Source organism: Corvus moneduloides, chromosome 25 (assembly GCF_009650955.1).
Source record: "Corvus moneduloides isolate bCorMon1 chromosome 25, bCorMon1.pri, whole genome shotgun sequence".
Taxonomy (NCBI): domain Eukaryota; kingdom Metazoa; phylum Chordata; class Aves; order Passeriformes; family Corvidae; genus Corvus; species Corvus moneduloides.
This window is the reverse complement of record NC_045500.1, coordinates 5,481,585-5,501,456: the sequence shown is the minus strand read 5'-3', so window position 1 is coordinate 5,501,456 and position 19,872 is coordinate 5,481,585. Positions and strand designations below refer to the sequence as shown.

Below are 19,872 nucleotides of genomic sequence, written 5' to 3'. Positions count from 1 at the left end.
TCCAGGGGTAATCAATATCCACAATGCACTTCTTTCCCAGCACTGCTGGGAGTCAGATGCAGCCATAGAACCACGCCGTTAAACACAGCCCTTTGTGCCAGGGTTAAGTTTGAGATCAGCATTCACTTTATAAACAAACACCTCTCAAAGCTGTTGCACTGGCCAAGGAGATCACTGACAGTATTTCAAATTTCTATCTTAGTGTCTGAACAAGCTTCACTTGTGAAATAATGCCACTACAGAAGAGGCTTCTGACTCTGCACTGAAAGGATTCTGTCCTAGGCTTAGGCTGGTATTTCCTATTTTTGCTACCAAGATCAAAATATGCAGCAGAGGGAGCAAAACTGTTTATTTGTAGGACTTTTTAAAATGCATGTGGAACGTGCATATTCCTCTAGGACACTTGTTGAACACTTAAACTGCATTTTTAAACTCCATGAACTCCTTTTGTACTGGGGGCTCCTCTTCCTCTGACTCCTGTTGAAGCTCTGTGTAATGTCTATGAAGTTGTTTATGCCACTGAAGACGGAAACTTGAAAACCAAAACAAAACAAAAGGGGAGAGGCCCCAAATCCTCTCTAAAGTGAGAAGTATCTTATAAATCAGAGATAGTTTTATACTGGTTTGCTTTTGGCCAAGGGTTTGTTGGCTTGTCCAGCTTGAAGACTTAAATCCACCCAAAACGTGGCCGTTTTGCCCTCAGTGAAGCCTTGGCTCTGTTGCTGGCAGGACAGGGATGCTGCTGCCTCCTGAGCCAGCCTGTCCCTGTCCCCCTCAGCCTCCCCACCCACCCTCACCCCTCGTTACTGGCTCAGAGCTGAGGGCTACCGAGCCACAGCGGGGCACCTTCATCTGCCTGGGGCTGTGGCGTTAGGCAAAGGCTCAGCAGCCCAGGGCAGGGATGGGACATTCTTTCCCTGAGCTGTAGACAGCGATCCTGACCACTCCAAAACCAGGAGGGATTTAAATCCTGCGTGACTCACTCCCTTCTCCTCTGCAGGAACAGCTGCAGCACCAGTGACTCCAGGGAATCTCTTCCCTGGCAGAGATGCTCCATCCAAACTGGTGGGGCCGCAGGAGCAGGGCAGGGATTGTCCCTCTGTGCTGGGGTGGCACCTCCAGAGCTCCTTCCACTCTCCCTACGAGAAAAGACATTTCTTCCCTAAAATTCTTTCTATGATGTAATCAAAAAATATTTCAGAATTGGGAAATCTACACGACAAAGAAAATGCTGCTTAATCCCAGCCTCATCTTCTGCCCATTGCCCCCATTTATGATTTAACAGCATGGAAAAGGCTGCAAAATAATTCATCGTGGCATAAAGGATGTGTGGTCTCACTGCTGGCACAATGCAATCTTCCAAATTGTGCTCTCCATATAAATCACAGAACAAACGGAGCAAATAAAAGGAAAATACAATAGCAGAGGATTCTGTTTCACGTTTCTGTGCTTGTTTCCAGTTCATTTAAGGGATACACAGGGTTAGGTGCGATGAGTTGACATTGGGCACCTTTCTAGAACTCAGGGAGAATCACATTTATGATCAGCCAGATGACAACATTGTTACCTGAGACTATTGGGGGTTTTTTCCTCACTCTTTTCTGACTTCATGATGAAAAAAAGTAATTTTCAGCAATAATTTCTGGAATTTTCCCCTGGATTTTTAGTCTGAAATATGGCTCATGAGAATTTAAGCTAAAAGTACAACTCACCAGATTTTCTTCTGTAGCCCCAGGGGTTGGGATTTTTTGCATAACAATCTCTTGTACAGCAAGACCTGGTTTCCACTTTCTTAGCTGAGGAGTAATTTTGTATTTCTGGCCTTCTTGGAGTAAAATCCCAGCTGGAAATTGGTACTTCCCCATGAATAGAGGCATCATTTTCCCTGCTGTCCCCCTCCATCCCCAGCACCACAAAGAGCCCTTGTCAGGGCAGAGCTGGACGTAAACAATCCCAGATGAGGGCTCCAACACATCCCTCTCTGGAATACTGATCCTTGAGCAAAGATGTCACTCGAAATCAAAGCTGTTTTTATAAAAGGAAAGGGGGAAAACCCTTAAAGGTGTCGTGTGTGTGTTTGGGGTGGCTTGGGAGGGCACTGCTGGCTCCCAGCACCACCACGGAGAGTGTTCAAGGCACTGCCCACGAGCAAACTGAGGCAGGCACAGGGTAATTACCTGGCTTGGGCCTCTGCCAAGGGAATTGTATCAACACCACACCTGTCATGTACAACATTACGGGTGCTTTAATGCTGTTAATTTATGGTGGTGGCTCAGGAAGGCAAGAACACAGGGTTTGTGCTCCAGCAGGGTGACAGCAGGGCCACATATGGAGGCAAAAGATGGCAGTGCCATCACTACCAAAAGCTTTGCAGCCTCAGAAAGGTTCCCTCCTTCTGCTGCGAGCCTCAGCCTGTGAGAATCCACAGCTCCAAACCCTCTGCTGCCAGTGGCAGGAGAGAACTCCCACTTTATTCTGTAAAAACTGGTGACTTTATTATTCCCCCTGGTTCGTGGGAGGCAGGAGGTTGCTGTGTGGGCTCCCTGTCCCACCACAGGATAAATCCCCCCCAGCAAACTGGTGACACTCAGCTCAGTCCCCAGCACAGCCCCTGGAGCCCCTGGCATTTGCTCCCCGCGCTCTGCCCGTTCTGCAAAGGAACACAGGGCGGCATGCAGGGGGAATAGCAATGGCAGAGCTGCTGGAACTGGCTGTTCCAGCCTGCAGCACAGCATTCCAAGCCCTCAGCACAGGGATGTGAGGCTGGGAGCAAAATCCAGCTCTGTTCTGTGCTGGGGAAGGTGCTCCCTTCTCAGCCACATGGAAATACAGGATACTCCAGGCCAGCCTCCTGTGCCAGCACTACCTGATCGCTGCAGGTGAGGCATGGAAAAAACCACCTCTATTTCAAACTCTGGCATTTCCAAACCGTGCTGGGCTGCTCCAGGGTGCTCATGGAACATGGTTTTGCTGTGAATTCACGCAAACTCGGTGCAGTTGGTTCTCAGTTCGGACTGGCAGCCTTAAGCCTCCTCAGAAAGAACCATTTTCATGGTCTCCTCACCATAATAATCATCATTCACTTTTATTTTACAGGTGGAAAAAACAGGGCTGGGGAGCTCAGGCAGTCGGATTTCAGAGGCTGAACAGCCCTGCTGAGCTCTGGTGCTCACTAATCCATCACCTGCTGCCTTCTGCTGTGACCTTCTGCAGTTCTTTACAGTGCCCCAGCCTGTGAAATGTTCCCAGACTAATTAGCCAAAGTGTTTAATAAAGAACGGGGCTATTGCTGGTAATTTAGCATCTCATTTCTGATGTACGGCGTCACTGTGTGTATTCCTGAAATCAGCCATTTATTCAGGCAACACATTTTCTGGCATTGGGAAGATAATGGCTCCCAATTTTCCTTGGTTTAACCTCCTGCAAATCTGCAAGACTTTCTGGAAGAATAATTTCCATTCGAACATTCCCTGACTGAGTTGTCTTATTTTCCAGAGAAACCAATAAAAAACAATGAAAAAAACCCCCAGAATGGAATTAAAAATGAAAGGTTTCGCTCTCTCAGCAGAAAGTGACAGAGGCCAACTTGGAAAAGTCCAGGATTTGATACAAGCAAGCTGCATCCTGGCAGTAAAACCCAATTCCAAACAGTTGCCTGAGCCAGAGCTTTGCTGTGTTATTATGGGGGTGCTCAGAGCAGAAAATTTGTCAGATTTACCACAGACATACAAAAAGTTACTGAAAGCAGCTGCAGCCAAGGTTTCTGCTGTTCCAGCATCCACAACTAAGTTGGGATGGGACAAGCTGGGGAAATCTTAGGGCTGCATTGAATGTGGGGGTAGCTCAAAGGTTTTTGGGGCAAACAAAAAATTCCCACTGCCTTGGTGGAGCTCTAGGCTCCACTGAAGCTGCCAGGATGCTCTGCTGCTGCTGGAATCTTCTCATGAAGGTACTGAAACAATTTCCCATCCTTCTTCCTTGCTGCAGAGCCCTTTTTAGGAGCCATAGTTTGCCCTTTTTATTCTGATTTTTTGCTGATTTATGCCGTGGCACGTCTGTGAATCCCCAGACTGCTGCTTTCCCGGGGAGAATAGCTGGAAGCCCTTTGGAATAACCAGGATTCACCCTCTCCCAGTGAACCTGAATGGGCTGGTCAGGGGTGGAGGGCTCAGGGGTTGGGTCTGTGCATTTGGCATTTGGAACCCAGTGGCAGGCAGGGCAATGACAAAAGCAGCCAAGCAGCAGCCTGAAAATGAAAGGAAAGATGTTTGTGAGCTACAAACGCTTCACGGGTTAAGGGATTCTCCTGGCTGAGGCAGAGGAAAGAGTCACCGCCGAGATGCTGAGCCACGTTCCGCTGCTCTGCAGCCGTTCCCGTTGTTATTCCCGTTGTTATTCCCGTTGTTATTCCCAGCTCCACTCCTTGCCCGGAGCGCGCTGGTGGCTGCAGAGGGAGCAGGGATTGCTTTTGCAGGCTGGAGCTCCAGCCACGGCTTTGATCAGTAATTGAGGAGCCCTTTCTTCCCCGACCCTGATTTAGTGCCCCTCCCCTGGGGGAGGAAGGTTCTTCTGGCTCTGCCAGACCCCTGCAACCATCCCAAACCCTCCGGATTGTTCCAGCCTCAGCTGGTGCATGGTTTGAAGTGTTTGGAGGTGAATATGGGCAGGAAAACACATCCCCTTCATCATTTACTCACTGGCTCCGCGCTGTGCTTTGAGATTTCAGCTCTCGCCTTGGGCCGGGACGGGGCAGCTTCGGGAATTGTAATCCCTGAGCAAACACTGCCAAGGTGCTCCTGGAGGAAGGGCTGGAGCTCGGGACGGGGCAGCTTCGGGAATTGTAATCCCTGAGCAAACACTGCCAAGGTGCTCCTGGAGGAAGGGCTGGAGCTCGGGACGGGGCAGCCCCAGCCAGGTGTCACTGGAGCCACCCCACAGCAGCCTGGCACGGGGGTCACAGCTTTGTTTCAGTGTTTGCCAGCCCTGGGGGCTTCTGGAGTTCTGAGGATCGGCTGTGCCAGGCTTTGGCTTCCTGGAGAGCCACAGCACCATCTCCTGCCTGCTGCTCCTCTGAGCTGCCCACCTCCCCGTGCTCCGCTGCCCAAGCCGTGCTGCACAAACCCATTTTCAGAGCTCCCGACAGCATCCCTGGCGCTTCCCCGGGAACTGAGTGATCCATTGTACCGCAGCTCTGCTCTGACAAACTCAAATTCCCCTCAGCACAGGCTCATCCGTCAGGGAATGGACTCTGAGACGTGTGGGATAATGGGGTCCTAAATTGAGGGAAAGAGGGTGGTCTGATGAAGGTCGTTTGTATTTTGCCCTGGAAATTCATTATTTCCAAAGTCTCCTGGCAGGGAAGAGCAGTTCTGATTGGCACCATCAAGGTGGAATCCAGTTTCCTGCAGGGACACAGGATTTGGGCTCACCCATCAGCTTTCCTGGGACATTCCTGCAATCCTGGTCCTACTGTGCTGCTGGTATTTGTCCCAAGAGGAGCTCAAAAGAAAGAAGAAAACTGGGACTTTACATTTACAGCCTATCTATGGCCCATTGTGTCCTTGTTGTTATCTGTGAGGGAAAAAAATCCATTAAAATTTGGAGGTGGGAGATAAATAAATGCAATTATACTTCTGGATATCAGCAGCAAACTCCTGACAAAGTTCCAACGTTGTTTTGGTGCTGGGGATTAGCTGATAGTGTTAAAAAACAAGGCTGAAATAAAGAAACCTTTAACTGACAAAACACAGATTTTCCCTTCCTGCTGCTACCAAATGTTCAGGAGGAAAGGGTGTAAACTATGATTAGGAGGCAGAATATTCGGCTCAGAGCAGGTGTGACGTTTACCAAAGACACAGATGAAAGTTGGAGGGTTCGGGTGTGAGTGGTGATTATGTCCTAGTCAGTAATTACAGCCTTTGTGTCTGACAAAACACTGAAATTCCACTAAATCCTGAGCTTTAACCTGGACTGGGCCAGATTTCCCATCCTGCTCATCATCTGGAAGCACCTGCAGAGTAGAAAAAAAAAGATCTTCTCTTGAGGAAAACCGCCAGCACCACCTGGGCTCGGAGTTCTCGCAGAAGAGAGGCTTTCTTCCCCCTCTGTTTTTATAATGTTTGCGTTTCAGTTGTGGTTTCTTTTGATGAGTTCATTTGCCTTTGTGTGGTTTGTCTGATTGCGAGGCATTCCTCCACTGAAAGAACATAAATATTTACAGAGCACCCTACATCAGAAATGTCTTTTGTAGCGAGATCCCATCGCTTACAGCCTGCAAGGAAAACTTACAATTAACTGTGACGGGTTGCTGGCATTTGCATCCAGGAGACAAATCCAATTTGCTGGGTTTGATAGCACCAGGATTGGAGGTTTTCTCAGGAAAACATGGAGCATTGTTAAAAGGCAATTTTGGCCTAAATTCCCAGTTGAACATGTTGTGATCAGGCAGTGAGAGGATATAAAAGTGAGCTCTGTAAAAACGTCCCGGCTTTGATTTGGTTCCAAAGCGTGGCAGCTGATGGGACAAAGGGAACACCTGCAGGAGCCCATCCCTGGGAAATCCACGCACTTCTGAGGGAGCTTCAAAGCCTGCTGGCTCCAATTCCTGCTCCTCCTGCCACAATATCACCACTGGGGTGTGGTGACAGCGGCTCCATCCTCGCTCAGCCCCTCCAAAGCAAAGCCCAGCTTACACCACGAGGTTTTCACAAGTCCAAATCTTTCAGGGACAGGGATGCAGGACTCTCTTAATGCCTCTGTCTCTCCAAATATCTTTTCCCATGTCTCCATTCCATCTTATTGTCACAGGAAATTTTGGGTTTGGTGAAAATCTCCAGGGAGGTTTGGAGTGCCCATCCCTGGAGGTGTCCGAGGAAGGCCTGGACGTGGCACTCAGTGCTCTGGGCTGGGGACAAGGTGGGGATTTGGCACACCTTGGACTTGATGGTCTCAGAGGGCATTTCCAACCTCAGTGATCCTGTGATTCCTTGGAAAAGTGATGGTTTAACCCACCAGGGATGAAGGCTGGAGAGCAGTGAGGTGCTCCCCAGCACAGGCCTTGCTGTTGCCATGGTGATGTGGCACTGGTCTCAGCTAAAGTTCAGCTCAGCTGGGCTAAATCGGGCTTTTCTTTGTTCAGGTTGGGATGCACTGGTGACAGAGCCTGTGGCATCTGCTCGGTGTGGGCTGGCTGTTTCACAGGGAGTGACAGGAAGGACACCCATGGCTGGAGACAGCAGCACTTCCAGGGCATCCTCCCCCTCTCCAGGGTGATCCCGTAGTTCCTGTACCTGTAATTCATTAATTTAGGGGTATTCAAGAGCACATTCTGGTAAGTCCATTGTTTCTTTTGTTTGGCCAAGCAGGGAAATTCCAGCAGCATCTTTCCTCACCGTTCCAGGGCTTTGCCATATTTCTGTTGCTGGCTGTGACTTCGCCGTGGGCAGTGCTGGTGATGCTCTGAAACCACGCAATCATTTAAATTGGGTCAGACCCCCTGAATCATCGAGTTCTCCCAGCACTGCCAATGTCCCCAGGAGCCACATCCGCATCCTTTTAAGCCCCTCCAGGGATGGGGACCCCGCAGTGCCCTGGGCAGGCTGCTGACTCACAGCACCTATTGGAACAGTGTCCTCAGCCCTACTGAGCACATTGCCTGCCCCTTTCCTGAGATCTTTCTCCTCAGGGAGTGCTGTGGATGAGAGGTTTCCCTGCAGGCTCCCCGAGCTGTTGGATTGTGCAGAGCACAAGGATCTGACACAGATGCGGCAGGGAGGTGAAGTTAAACTTCCCCCATGTGGAGATAAACCTGTGTGCACGTGGAACAGTGAGCCAAGGTTCCCCTCCAGGGATGAAATAAAACCATTTTGTGCCTCTGGTTTCTGGCTAACAGACAGCACCACTTTCCACTGCTCTCTGGATCATGAAATTCCTGATTTCCATGGGCAGAGCTGCCCTTGCAGAGGTGGTCATGGCACAGCTCTCCCGCTGATCCGTGACTCCCTGGGAGCAGAATTCCTCCTTCCCACAGTCCCTGACCACTGAACTGGAGTGGAAGGGTGGCTGGGGCTGGATTTCTTCCCTGCTTGTGGCCTGGCAGTCCTGCAGGGGCTGGTGGTGGCTGTCGGGGTAACCCAGCACACAGAGTTGCACAATAAATGGAGGAGAGATGAAAATATTGACAGGAAACGAGACAGGATCCATTATCATGGAATCATGGGATGGGCTGGATTGGAAAGGACCTTAAAGCCCATCCAGTTTCACCTCCTGCCATGCACAGGGACACCTTCCACTGTCCCAGGCTGCTCCAAACCCCATCCAACCTGGCCTTGGACACTGCCAGGGATCCAGGGACAGCCACAGCTTCTCTGGGAAATCCATTCCAGGGCCTCCCCACCCTCACAGGGGAAGATTTCCCCCTAATATCTCACATTGTTAAAACCATCTAATTACTGAATTGAAGAGTATTGACTCCCACAATTGAGCGTTTAAGGGCCAAATCTCAAAATGCTTTAAAACGACAGCCAAGCATTGCCTGGTCTCGCTTCCAGGCCCGATCCCAGTGGGACACAGGACACTCTACTCCGTGTCATGTGCATCAGTGTCACCAGTGGCAGCAGCAGAGGCTCTGTCAGTCACTGATATCGCCCTGCTCTGTTACCTCTCTGCATTCCTTGGTGCCTTCTGCTTCCAAACATAATTTCCTTGCCTTGGCTGCAGCCTGTGGTTCCTGGCACTCTGTTCTCTAGTGCCTTCTGGCCCTGCATGTGTCTAAATCAGCCCAAATCCCCTCCTGGCCCTGCTGCTGGGGGTGCAGGAAGCCTTTTTTGCACAAGGTGCTGCCCTTCCAAATAAAAAATCCTGCTCAGAACCCAGCAAGAGGTGCAGGGAGCCTGTCAGCTCCTTCCTCCCCAGAGTTCAAACGTGGGCTAAAGGAGTGCAGGGCCTTTCCAGCACCCATCAGGCTGAATTACAGTGACACAGTGATGCATCCTCCTGCTGGGAACAGGGCTTGTTTTCCTCCCGTCAGCACTCTGCACATTTCAGCCCCTTTTCACTCTGTCTCCTTCAGACAGTGCCCTGCACGTCCTGTCTGCCAGCTCAGGTTTAAATGCTCTGCAGGCCTCCTTTGCCCCAGGACAAGGGACGGTGAGTGGGACAAGGGGTCACAAAATTCTCAGTGCTGGAGTCAAGCAGGAAGCTTGGAAAAGGCTTGGGGAAAAGAGACAATTTTCTCCTTGCTGTCCACCCACCTGGCCCAGCAGGGCAAAGAGGATCCGATATCGTGTGGGTGAGGAATGCACGGCCATGAAAACAAACATGGTCTGGTGATTAAAGCCCGCACTGGAGGGATCTGCAGAGAGCAGGGGGGACAGCGGGGACAGGGCTCTGGGAAGGGAAGTGGGAGCTGGCTCCTGTTCCTGGCCACTGCTCCGCTGTGTGACCTGGAGCAAATCCCATCTCCTTTCTGTGCCTTTTCTCTCCGGGTGTCAAGTGGGACGCTGGCCCTGCCCGCGTTCCCAGGCAGGCAGAAAGGCAGGCTCAGCGCCCTTTCCCACGTCACAGCCCCCTGGCAGCCGGGGGGAGGCAGGGCCTGTTACTGGGACACGGGGACAGCCCCTGTCCCGGGCTCTGGGCAGAAACAGGACAGAGGCTCAGAGGAGCTGGATGCTTTTCCAGAGGCAGCTGGCAGAGCTGGAATGGGAGTGCTGGCCCAAAGCATCGCCACCCAGGCTCCCGGAGCATCGGGGGCAGCGTCACCGCTGCCAGCTCTGCTTTTGTGCTGTCAGCTGCTCATTGCCCACCCCAGAGGTACCAAAGAAGCAGCAGAAGCTCTCAGAACACCCTGATGTCCTCACAGAATGCCTTTAAAAAGCTTTTGGGAGCACCAGCAAAGTGTTTTTGCCACAACAATCTCCGAGCTCTGAAGCTCCTCTTCCCTGCCACATCTGAGCTGCTTTCCTGGCGTGCTGGGAAAACACACCTGCGGTGCAGCACGCTTCCCCTGGAGCTGCAGGTGTTCTCAAGGGCTCTCAGGGCAGTGGCAGCTCATGCTGAAGTGTCTCTGTGTCTCAGGGAGCGTCTGTCAGGGATGGGGATCAGAGCCAGCCCCGGGGAGCGCTGCGGCCACGGCGACAGCAGCACAAAACACGAACCCTGACAAGCAGCAGTGGGGGGATGAAAAGCTCCTGTATTTTGGAGCAGGAAAACTGGCAGGGCTTGGGGGGAAAGCACAGGTACTGATGTGGGGATGCAGCTGCAAAGGGAGCAGAGCTGTTTACACACACTCCTGGTGGGATGGGAGGGCTGCCGCCCGAGCTGCAGCAGCCACGGGGGAGTGGAAGGTGGCTGAGAGTGAGGAAAATGCTGCTGGGGAGAAACCACTGCTGCTCTGAAGAACCAAAGGAATGCAGTTCTCTGTTTGCAAGAAAGAAATGAACACATAAATAACCAGCAGAGCTGTGTAGGACGCAGAGGAATGGGTGTATCCCACCTGTGCCCCCTCAGAGAGCAACTCTGGACAACATTCCCAAAGCTGTAGGTGCCATACTGGGCATTGTTGAGCTGGGAGAGGCTCAGCAGTGCCAAGCCTTGCAGCAAACACCTGAGAAAGCAGCAGGAAGATCCATGGAGAAGATGGAGAGGTGGGAGTGCTCAGCCTTGTGGTGGTGACCCACTTAATCCTCCACACCTTAAACGGTTCAAATATTTGACAAATGACTCCCCTCACACCTTTTGGGCTTGGGCTGTTTTTCATCTCCACACAGAGATGCTGATTTGATAAAGGTTTGTTTTCCTGTGTCTGGCAGAGAGTTTCCGTGGAAAACAGCCCAGGCTGCCTTCTGCAAGCTGAGATGGGCACAAGGAATTCAACCCCAGGACAGTCTGGGGCAGTTCTGAGCGACAGAGAGGAGCCTTCCACTGGAAATGCTTTTTCTGGGCCCAAATCCTTGCTCTGCACCCAGACACCCATCTCCTGGCTGGCAGTGATATCCCATTTTCTGCCAAGGAGTACAGAGCATCCCTCTTCCCCTCCTGCCTGAGGAAGCAGCAGGGAGATCCATCTTGTCTTCTCCTTAGCTGTGTTTTATAGCATCAGTACCCACCTCTCCATGGCTGTATTTTAATTGCCTCTCCCCCCTCATGATAAATGCAAAGCTCACAGAACCCATTCAGGGAGGAAGAAAACCAAAGGACTGGCAATAAACCCAGCGTTTTCTAATGTATTCTTCCTCACAGAGACTCCTGGCCTCCAAGAACCCATCTCTGAGTGCAGGGAGGATCTGAAAGCATTCAGATCATGCACACCTTATTAGTTCGGGAAGCAATAAATAATAATAGCAACAATAATTTGCAATTACTTCCCAATGTAATTTAGTTTTTTAAAGGAGAGCTCCAAGTACCCTTCCTTTTTCCTGAAGAGGCTGTGACCCGGGCCCAGCGGGACTGGAGGGATTTAATTGTGGCACAGAGTAATTTCTGTGATGTGGAGCACGAGGAGCTGAAGTGGAGCAGGCTGGCAGAGCGAGCAGCACATCGTCTCAGGACCTCTGCTGACATTCAGCTCTTGTGAGAATAATTGTGGGACAGGAAGGTGACTTTTTACCTTTTCAGCTCTCACCTTCACTGGTTTGAAGCTCCATCCTGCAGGTTCCTACCCAGGTAGGGGCCAGCAGTAAAATTGCCTATTTCCTGCCTTTTGAGAAGGAGCAAAGCGGGTGCTTTATTACCTGACATTTGCTGGGAGTTTGGGGGAGGATGTGGCCTCTCCCGTCCTTTGTTTTTCACTCTCCTATTCAGCAGAGGAAGCAGAATTGGCCTCTGAGGCATTAAAACCCAAGAGATTTGATATCTAGGGCTGCAATTGCACCAAAAGCCACTGCTTGAATTAAATTTGGGGGTTGGTTTCTGCACTGAGCCAGAAATGAGGAAGACCCCTCCTTTTAGGGGATTAGATGGAGGTCTCTGACAGGACCTCCTGATTTAAGACCATTGACCTTCTCTTACTTCTCAACGTGGCTGCAGCAGAGACCAATCAATTCAGTTTTTCTATGAACCAGCTTTGCATGTCTCTTTGATTGCATTTTTCTATTAAAATACAGAATTCCAACAAGATAAAATGAAACACTTTTTTTTTTTTTTTACAGATGCCAAACTAAGGTTTCCATGCAGCCAAATCCCAGCCCAGGGAAGATTGGGAATGTCTGGGGTAGAAGGTTTAAATATCAATGCAAACACTTCCTAGATATTTTCTAAATATCTGAAATACAAAAACCATCCTTGACTGCTCTGAATTTCCTCCTTCTCTCAGAAATGAACACATTTTGCCTGGTGAATATTGCACTGGCTCGGTTTTGTGAAGGACACACATTTCCCCCAGGTGAACACGAGGAACTGCTCTGCGTGAAACAGAGCAAACTCCCCCCTCCCTTTTTCAATTGGAGAAGTTCCTCCTCCGCTGGCGGCTCAGAACCGGGTCCCTGCTGAAGGATTGGGTGTGCTTGAAGTTTGACAGATTCACCTGTGCCTGCATTTTTCAGTCCTGAGGAGAAGTTGGACGAACTGCAGAGCGAATAATTCTTCCTGCCTTCAGAGCCTCGTGAAAGCTTCCAGCTGCCATCAGACATTATTCCCTGGGGAACACCAGGATCCCGTCCATGGGTGACTTCAGGTTTTTTTTGTGTTCATGATAGAAAGGTGGGAGGGCAGCAGAGAAACTGGGCTGCCAAAAACAGGGGAGGGAAGAGACACAAAGAATAAATTCTACATCTTTCGTGTGAATACTGAACCCTTTCTTTAGCAGCATCACGGATCTTGGCAGGTTAACAGCTTGGTAAATGTCATATATAGATTGATAGATGATTGCAGTTCATTCTCTGCACTCTGCTGACCCACAGCAGCTGAAACTTCAAGGCAGCTGTTCCTGCTGAGCCTTGCTCCCCTCTCTGCTCCCTCCACATCCTCATCACACACTTTGACTTCTTGCTCTTCCCAGGATTCTCCTTTCCTTGCTTTGTGGCCCAGTTTGTAGCACTATTTTTAAGAGCAAACCCTGCTCCACTCCCACGTTGGGATGGATTAAGAGCTTGTAATTGCTGCTGCTTTAACTCCTCGTTAAGGAGCTGCCCAGAGCCGTTTAATCAAGGCAGCAGCAGCTGCCTGGCTTCAGGAAGGCTCCGGTGGTGACAACAAGCAGTGGCAGCTGGGGACACATCCCTGCTACCTGGGGGCCTCTCAGGGCCCAGCAGACGTGAAAGCAACGCTGCTCCCCATGGAATTCCTGTCCCAGGGGAGCCTGAGGTGGTGCCGGGGTTTCTCCTGCGCTTCACTCCCAGCACGGAGCTCTCCCGGTGAGCAGAGCCCTGCCAGCACCACTCCGTGTGCTCCCCCAGGCTCTGTCGGGACACAGCAGACTCCACAGAGGAGGGATTTGGCCACAAACACTCCCTCGGATTTTCCTGGGAGAAAAAAAAAAACAAAATTAAAAAGTTCTCATTCTAAATCTGCGGCTCGGAGAGATTTGGAACCCTCCCACTTCTCACTTCTCACTTCTGCAGAGCTCCTCCTGCGCTCTGTGCTGCCAGGGTGGGAAGGGGCTGTGCAAAGTCCCCCAAACTCCTGCATGGAGAGCCCTCAGCAGCACCCCCAGCCCCTGACGGTGCTGTCCCCTCTCTGCCAGCTGCTGCCAGCCCTGCTGCCCCACTGCCCCAGCCAGCCTCCCTTCTCCTGGCGTTCGTTCCCAGAAACTGGGAATTGCCAAGCTGCCCATGGGCTTTGTGCGTGGAAGGAGCATGCAGCAGGATCTGAAGGGGTTGGCACAACAGCAGTGGCGGTGCTGTGCAAACACTGAGGCAGCCCAGGAGTCTCTGTGGGACACAATTCCTTCCTCAGTGATTCCTGAATCAATCTCCAGGGCAGGGAATGGGAGAAGAGAGAGCTCAGCCCTTTCCCCAGTGATTCCTACATTCTCCATCCCTTGCTCGATCCTTCCCCTGCAAGGACGTTCTGGCAGCTGCAGCCAGGATTTGTAACTTTAATTTTTGCTGGTTGCTGCTGCTCAGTGTCTGTCTCCAAAGCAACCCTCAATGTCTGTGTGGCTCCAGATCCAGGTCTCTTGGCCAGCAATGCAGAGAGTCCCAGAAAACTCTGTTACATTCCTCCTGGAAGGGCACAGGCAAGGAGTTCCAAAGTCTAAGCTGTGGATGGAAATGTTGCTTTCACACAATATGCAAATGAGCCGTGGAACTCCTCACAGAGTCTCCAGAATATGGCAAATTTGGCAAGGGAGCTGAGACAATCCCACATTTTGAGGTATTTAGTGTCCTGTTTAAAAACAGTGTCTGACTTCCACAGCTCTGAGCAGACGCCTCATGCAGCATCTGTTATCTCGCATCCCTCCAAAATGAGGATTCTTGTCCCTTTCCTTGGGCAGAGGTCACGGGCTGGGCTGGCTTCAGAGGGTCTTGGTCTGAGACCACCACCCCACCTTCCCCTCAAATGAAAATCTACTTAATTTGCTTTCAAGAATGTTTAAATCATGTTATTTTTTGGAGGAAAAAGCAAGGTAAGGACGCCCTGGAAAGCTCCATCAGGTGGATGAGACACCCAAAACTTCACATCAGGTTTTGCCAGTAACAAACCTGTCAAAGCACTGAAAATGGCTCAGTAATTGAGACTGCGGTGGAGGAGTTTTAAGAAGGGATAAATGCATTTGGAACGATGGGATCTCAATTTTAAGATTTTGGAGTGGGATTTCTGTAATTGGACAATTTGCAGGTGGAGTTATTTTTACTCCCTAAAATGAAAAGCGCTGTTTACTCTTCTCCTGGCCTGCGTCCCTGCCTGCTCTCACTTGCTGAGGCCCAGCTCACATCAGCTCACATCGGCAGCTCCCTGCAAAGGCAGAGCAGATTTTCGGTGTCTGAGCACATTTGGGTGAGTGGAGAGGCAGCAGGGAGCATCTCCTTGATGGAGCTGCTCAGCACAGCCAGCGCTCCGGGGCACAGGAGACTTGGAGCCAGCGACACCCAGACAGGGGCTGGGGCCAGGGGAATCCTCCTGGAGGCCTCTCAGATGGACTTTGCTGCTCCTGAGGCCAGGGATGGGAGAGCTGGGGCCAGCACCACGTGCAAACAGCCAGGTATGCTCAGCTCTGAGGGATTTTTCTGCACTGACTCATTTTATATTGAGTTGAAACTAAATTGAGCCGGCCACGCTTCAGCATGTGCCTGTTGGAATGGCAAATCCACAGGGAGAGCAGCTCTTTCCAGGCTGGTTCTTGGGTAAAAACAGCAAACATCAGGAGAAGTTGGACCACAGCAACAATTCTGGTCAAATCCTTCCTCATTGAGCAAAACTCCAATCAAACCTGTGGTGCAATTCCTCCTAAGATGCTGTTACAGATTCCCCCTGGAAGGAAACCCGTCTGAGCTGCAAGGATTGGTTGGATTATGAGCAGCCTGACTTTGAAGCAGCCCTCAGTCTTCCTGGTTTGGAAGGATGGGGATCTCAATATTCACTAATTAAACTATTCGTTTTAATTAGATACCACCACCAAAGAAGCATTCCAGATGCAAAGGGGATGATCTCTTTTTCTCTCATTCTTCCTTTCTTTCTTTTCTTCCCTTATTTCTTTTTCTGCTTGGCGAAATGTTTAAATGCCTTGTCAACACAGAAGAAACACGGGGAAAAAAAGTGACATGATGAAAGATTAAGGAAAATGGGGAAAATTAACAAAGCTTGATAGGCAGGCAATTAAAATCGAAGTGAAGGATCGTTAGTATTCATTACCAGAAAACACGAGCAGGGAGGATTGTGCAGCTGCTGGAAATCCCCAGGATCTGACTGGGGAGAAGTCATCCCAAAAACCCACTTGCTCTTTTGGCTGGTGAAGTTTCCCCTGGCAGTTAAGTGGATTAGCTGCTTTTTGTTGCCTCTTCACCTTTCAAGCCTTATCTGGGCTAAAGAGTGTGTGAAAGGCCTTTGAAATGAGGTTCTTGTCAGGGCTTTCAGGGAGGTGAAATGTTTAATAACTCCCAGCCACAGTGACAGGGGCTGACTGCATCCAGTCCAGCCAGGGACAGGCAGCACCTCTGGAACAGGAGAGAGGCAGGGAACAAGGAGGGGAACGTGGGATTCACGGCTCTCATGGTCCCAGTTCTTACCAAAGAAATGAAAGGAAGAGGAGGAGGATATAGAAGGTGAGAAGGGTGAAGCCTGCAATCATTTCAGGCTTAAAGGCAGACAAGATTCCGACAATCTGAGAGAAATCTGAGGGAAAAGGGAACCAGGAGTGGCTTGGGACGTAATTCCTGCAGCAGGAACACTCCAAGCCACCCGCAGGTCCCAGAGGAGAGTCAGACTGCTGTGTCCAGGAGCAGCTCCCACATCCGAGGAGATCCCACAGTGTTAACCCCCCTCAACTGCAGCAGGGGATGGGAACAGCAATTGCAAACAAGACACCTTGAACATGAGGTTAAAAGTGCCTAAAAACCCCTGTCAGGATATCCTGAAACATGTTGAAAGCGCGGCAAAGTTGTTTTCATGCAACATCTTCCAAGGTACCATAAATCAGAAGACTGGGAGGGTTTGAACCATTTCTTTCTGAGGGAAGAAGTCAAATCTGATCTGTTCCTTGAGGAAAAATGAAGTGCATTAACTGATCCTTTGGGGGTCCTGTAGGTTACTGAAAGTCACTGGATGAAGACAGAGGGATTTATAATTTTTTTTAATAGTTGTGGGTGTGAGGAGAACAGGAATTTCCACCTGGTGTCACCTCCATTCCTAGGACACCACCACCAGTTTTTCTGGCACCCAATTAACTTCAGCAAACTTGTTAATCAGCAAACAAGTGATAATCACCTACAACAGAGTGCTTGAACACACAGACAGGGATGTGGGCAGAAAAGAAGCCAGAAAGCTTTGGGAAGCCTTTCCTGCCCTGAACTTGTGGCCCCACGACTCTGCTGCCGGGAGATAAAAAATCCAAAATCCTGCCTTCTGCCGCAAGGGAAAAACCCCAAAACATTGCAGGAGCTGCCCACTTGCAGTCTGGGCAGTCAGGACCTTCCTGACAGTGCTGTCAGTCCCAGCCTGACCCCTCTGAGCCTCAGCTTTCCCTGCCTTTAATTGTGGAGTCTTCCAGCCCAGGCATTGATTTGCTTCTGGGGAGCTTCAGGCTCTGCTTTCATGTTGGTAATCTGTGATCTGACAGATTAGGGGGATTATTTAGGGCTGGAGCCCCAATTAACGATGCTACTGAGGGGCAGAGCAGAGATGAAAACTACCCCTGGCTTTTCATCTCCCTGTTGTAAACACAAACTCCGCTCTAGGAGGGATCTTTGGCTGGACCAAGCCCTGGAGCGGATGGCACTTGGGCTGCAGGCATAGGATGAAAGACTCTGGGAAAGGGGCAGGTTTAAGTCCCACAGATAATCTGCATTATTCCTGCTCCCCACTGATGCTGCTGGTCGTGTTCACCCCTCTCCTTTCCCAGGAACTCTCTTGGAAGACTCACCTTTTATATAACTTATCTGCCAGGAGGGTTATGATAAATGGCAGGACACAAACACGGCTTTTCCAGGTTGGGTTTGGGGCTTTTTGTTGGTTTTTTTTTTTTGCCTTCTAGCAATTCAGGAGTGAGAGTGGAAGCAAGGCCGAGCTGCAGCTGCCGGGTAACCTCGCAGTGGCATTGCTGTCCCTGCCCTCCCTGCAGCCCCAGGTGCTCCAGGTGCCTCACGCTCCTAGTTAATGCCTTCCCTGTCTGGATGAAGCAGTGCTTTGAGGCTGGGGCCAGACAAATTGGTCTCTGGGGAGGACAGGGATGTGTGGCAGCACTGGTTTGCATCATCCAAGCAGCAGCATCCAAACAGCCAGGCCACCCAATTCCCACAGCAGCGGGGCTTGGGGAGAGGAGGCTGAGCCTGGGGACAGGGATCCACCTGGGACTGTGCATCATTAAGCCACAACTGGGGCTTTTCTCTGTGTATTTTGGGATTTAAAACCTCTTCCATTTCGAATCAGGTCAGGCTAAGATGACTCTGAGCACGCTGCAGCCCAAGCAGAGAGTTCAGGCAAGAGGGGAAGGTGTTTGCATCACTGAAAACTTTTTAAAATTGCAAAGCTGCCTAAAAGATTCCTTAAATACTCGAAGAGCAGCATTAAAGCAAATACCCTTGCCCCTGCTGGCTTTGGTGCCTGTCTGGGGGTGGGATCAGTGTCCCAGGGTCAGGGCTCCTGCAGTCTGGCATTCCCTGCCCCCAGACCCATGGAAAATACATTCCTGGAGAAAGACGCAAGGGGTCCAGTCATAACCAGGTGCTCAGAAGCAGCACAGTCCGATTTTAACCCCCCCAGTATCTTGGTTAGGAAGAAATATCAGATTTCATTTTGTACAATCACGACCAAGTATGAGGATTGTGCCTGAAGCTCCCCCGTGGAACGTGAGAAAGGATCGCCCTGAGTTTGCCCCTGGTGTGCCAACGCTGAAGGTCCTGGCCCTTGTAGGTGTGATGGACTGGGCTGTGTGTCTCTTCTGAAAATTGAGGCTGATGCTGACCTGCCACGAGAACATTCTGAGCTCTGTCCAGGTTAGTTCTGCTCCTTAATTGCCAAGGTGAGAGTTTAATGAACAGAGGGAAGGTGCAGGATTCCCACTTTGTTCAGTGTTTGTTGCCTTCCCCAGTTGCTCTCCGGGCTCTTTGGATATGGAAGGAACCCCCCAGCAGATCCACAGGCTGTGAAAACCCGAACTCCTTCCTTGTGCCACCCCTCCTACCTGCCAGAACCCACAGCTCTGAGCTCTGCTAAACAACATCAGTTTCCTCCTCCTTTTGCTTCCTGTGACAATCCACACGCCTGCCTTGCTGGATTATCACCAGGACGTGCAACCCAAATCCTTCCTGCTCCACAGATGGAGAGGGAAGCCTGCAGCCAGGAGAGGGGTAGGGATGGCTCAGCTCCCCACGGTTGCTGGGGCTCTTTATTTGCACCGAGGCTGCAGAGTTGGTGCCTTCCCTGCTCCATGTCCAGAATATTAATCCAGCTCCCATTCCCTGGGCCCAGGGGAGAGCTCCCTGACAAGGTAACCTGTGCCTTTGTCCCTTTGATAAATGAGGCACCGTGTTCAGAGCATCTTCTTGATACCTCTTTCCTGGCCTAAGGCAACCAACACGTTCCTTTTTAATATCTGGGCTGAACTCTGCAGGTTGAACAGCCCCGATCAGAACATTTCCCTGTTCATCACTCAGCTTTTGCTCCATCTGGGAATGCCACCCATGCCCTGCTGTCTGTGCTGGCTCATATTGGTCACTTTATCACGAGTGACAGCCCTGGGGATGAAGGGGAAGAATTCAGAGGTTCTGGACAAAGGTTTGAGCCCGGTGGTTCCCAGCTCGTGGTTCATATATTGGGATAACCAAGGTTTCAGTTTTAGCTTCCTCCCCTGCTCAGTGCTTCTGATTCCCTGTCCAAAAGTGGGAGAGAAACGCTCCTAATAATTCTCAAGCACAGAGCCAAGGCAGAATTCAGGTTACCTGAGCATCCTCAGGGATATCCCAAGTGAGGATCGTGGTGGTCCCCTCTACATCCTCTGCACTCGAGTGCTTTTAACCCCCTGAGCATCTGTCACAAGCACCTGTTCTGCCCTTTGCTGAGCTCAGCTTTGGAAGGAACGCCGTTGGAATTGCTTGGCCATGTGCTGCTGCTGGGATGGCTGGAGAGCTCAGTGAAACCAGGAGCCACTCACACACAACAAAACCCCTCTTTATCCCCAGAGGGATCTGTGCCAGCTCATCCTCCCAGTGCCAGGAACTCCACGTGATTCACCAGCAATTTCTGCAAAACAAAGCCGGGACCCAATTCCTGCCTGCAAAT

General features: G+C 50.7%; 1 long non-coding RNA gene across 1 annotated transcript; it reads left to right on the top strand.

Moving 5' to 3' along the window:
- Positions 1-3,734: 3,734 nt before the first annotated feature.
- On the top strand, positions 3,735-12,780 carry LOC116455735. The gene is made up of 2 exons (XR_004244458.1): positions 3,735-3,949; positions 12,147-12,780. It is a non-coding gene; the product is annotated as an uncharacterized LOC116455735 (long non-coding RNA).
- The last annotated feature ends 7,092 nt before the right edge of the window (positions 12,781-19,872 follow it).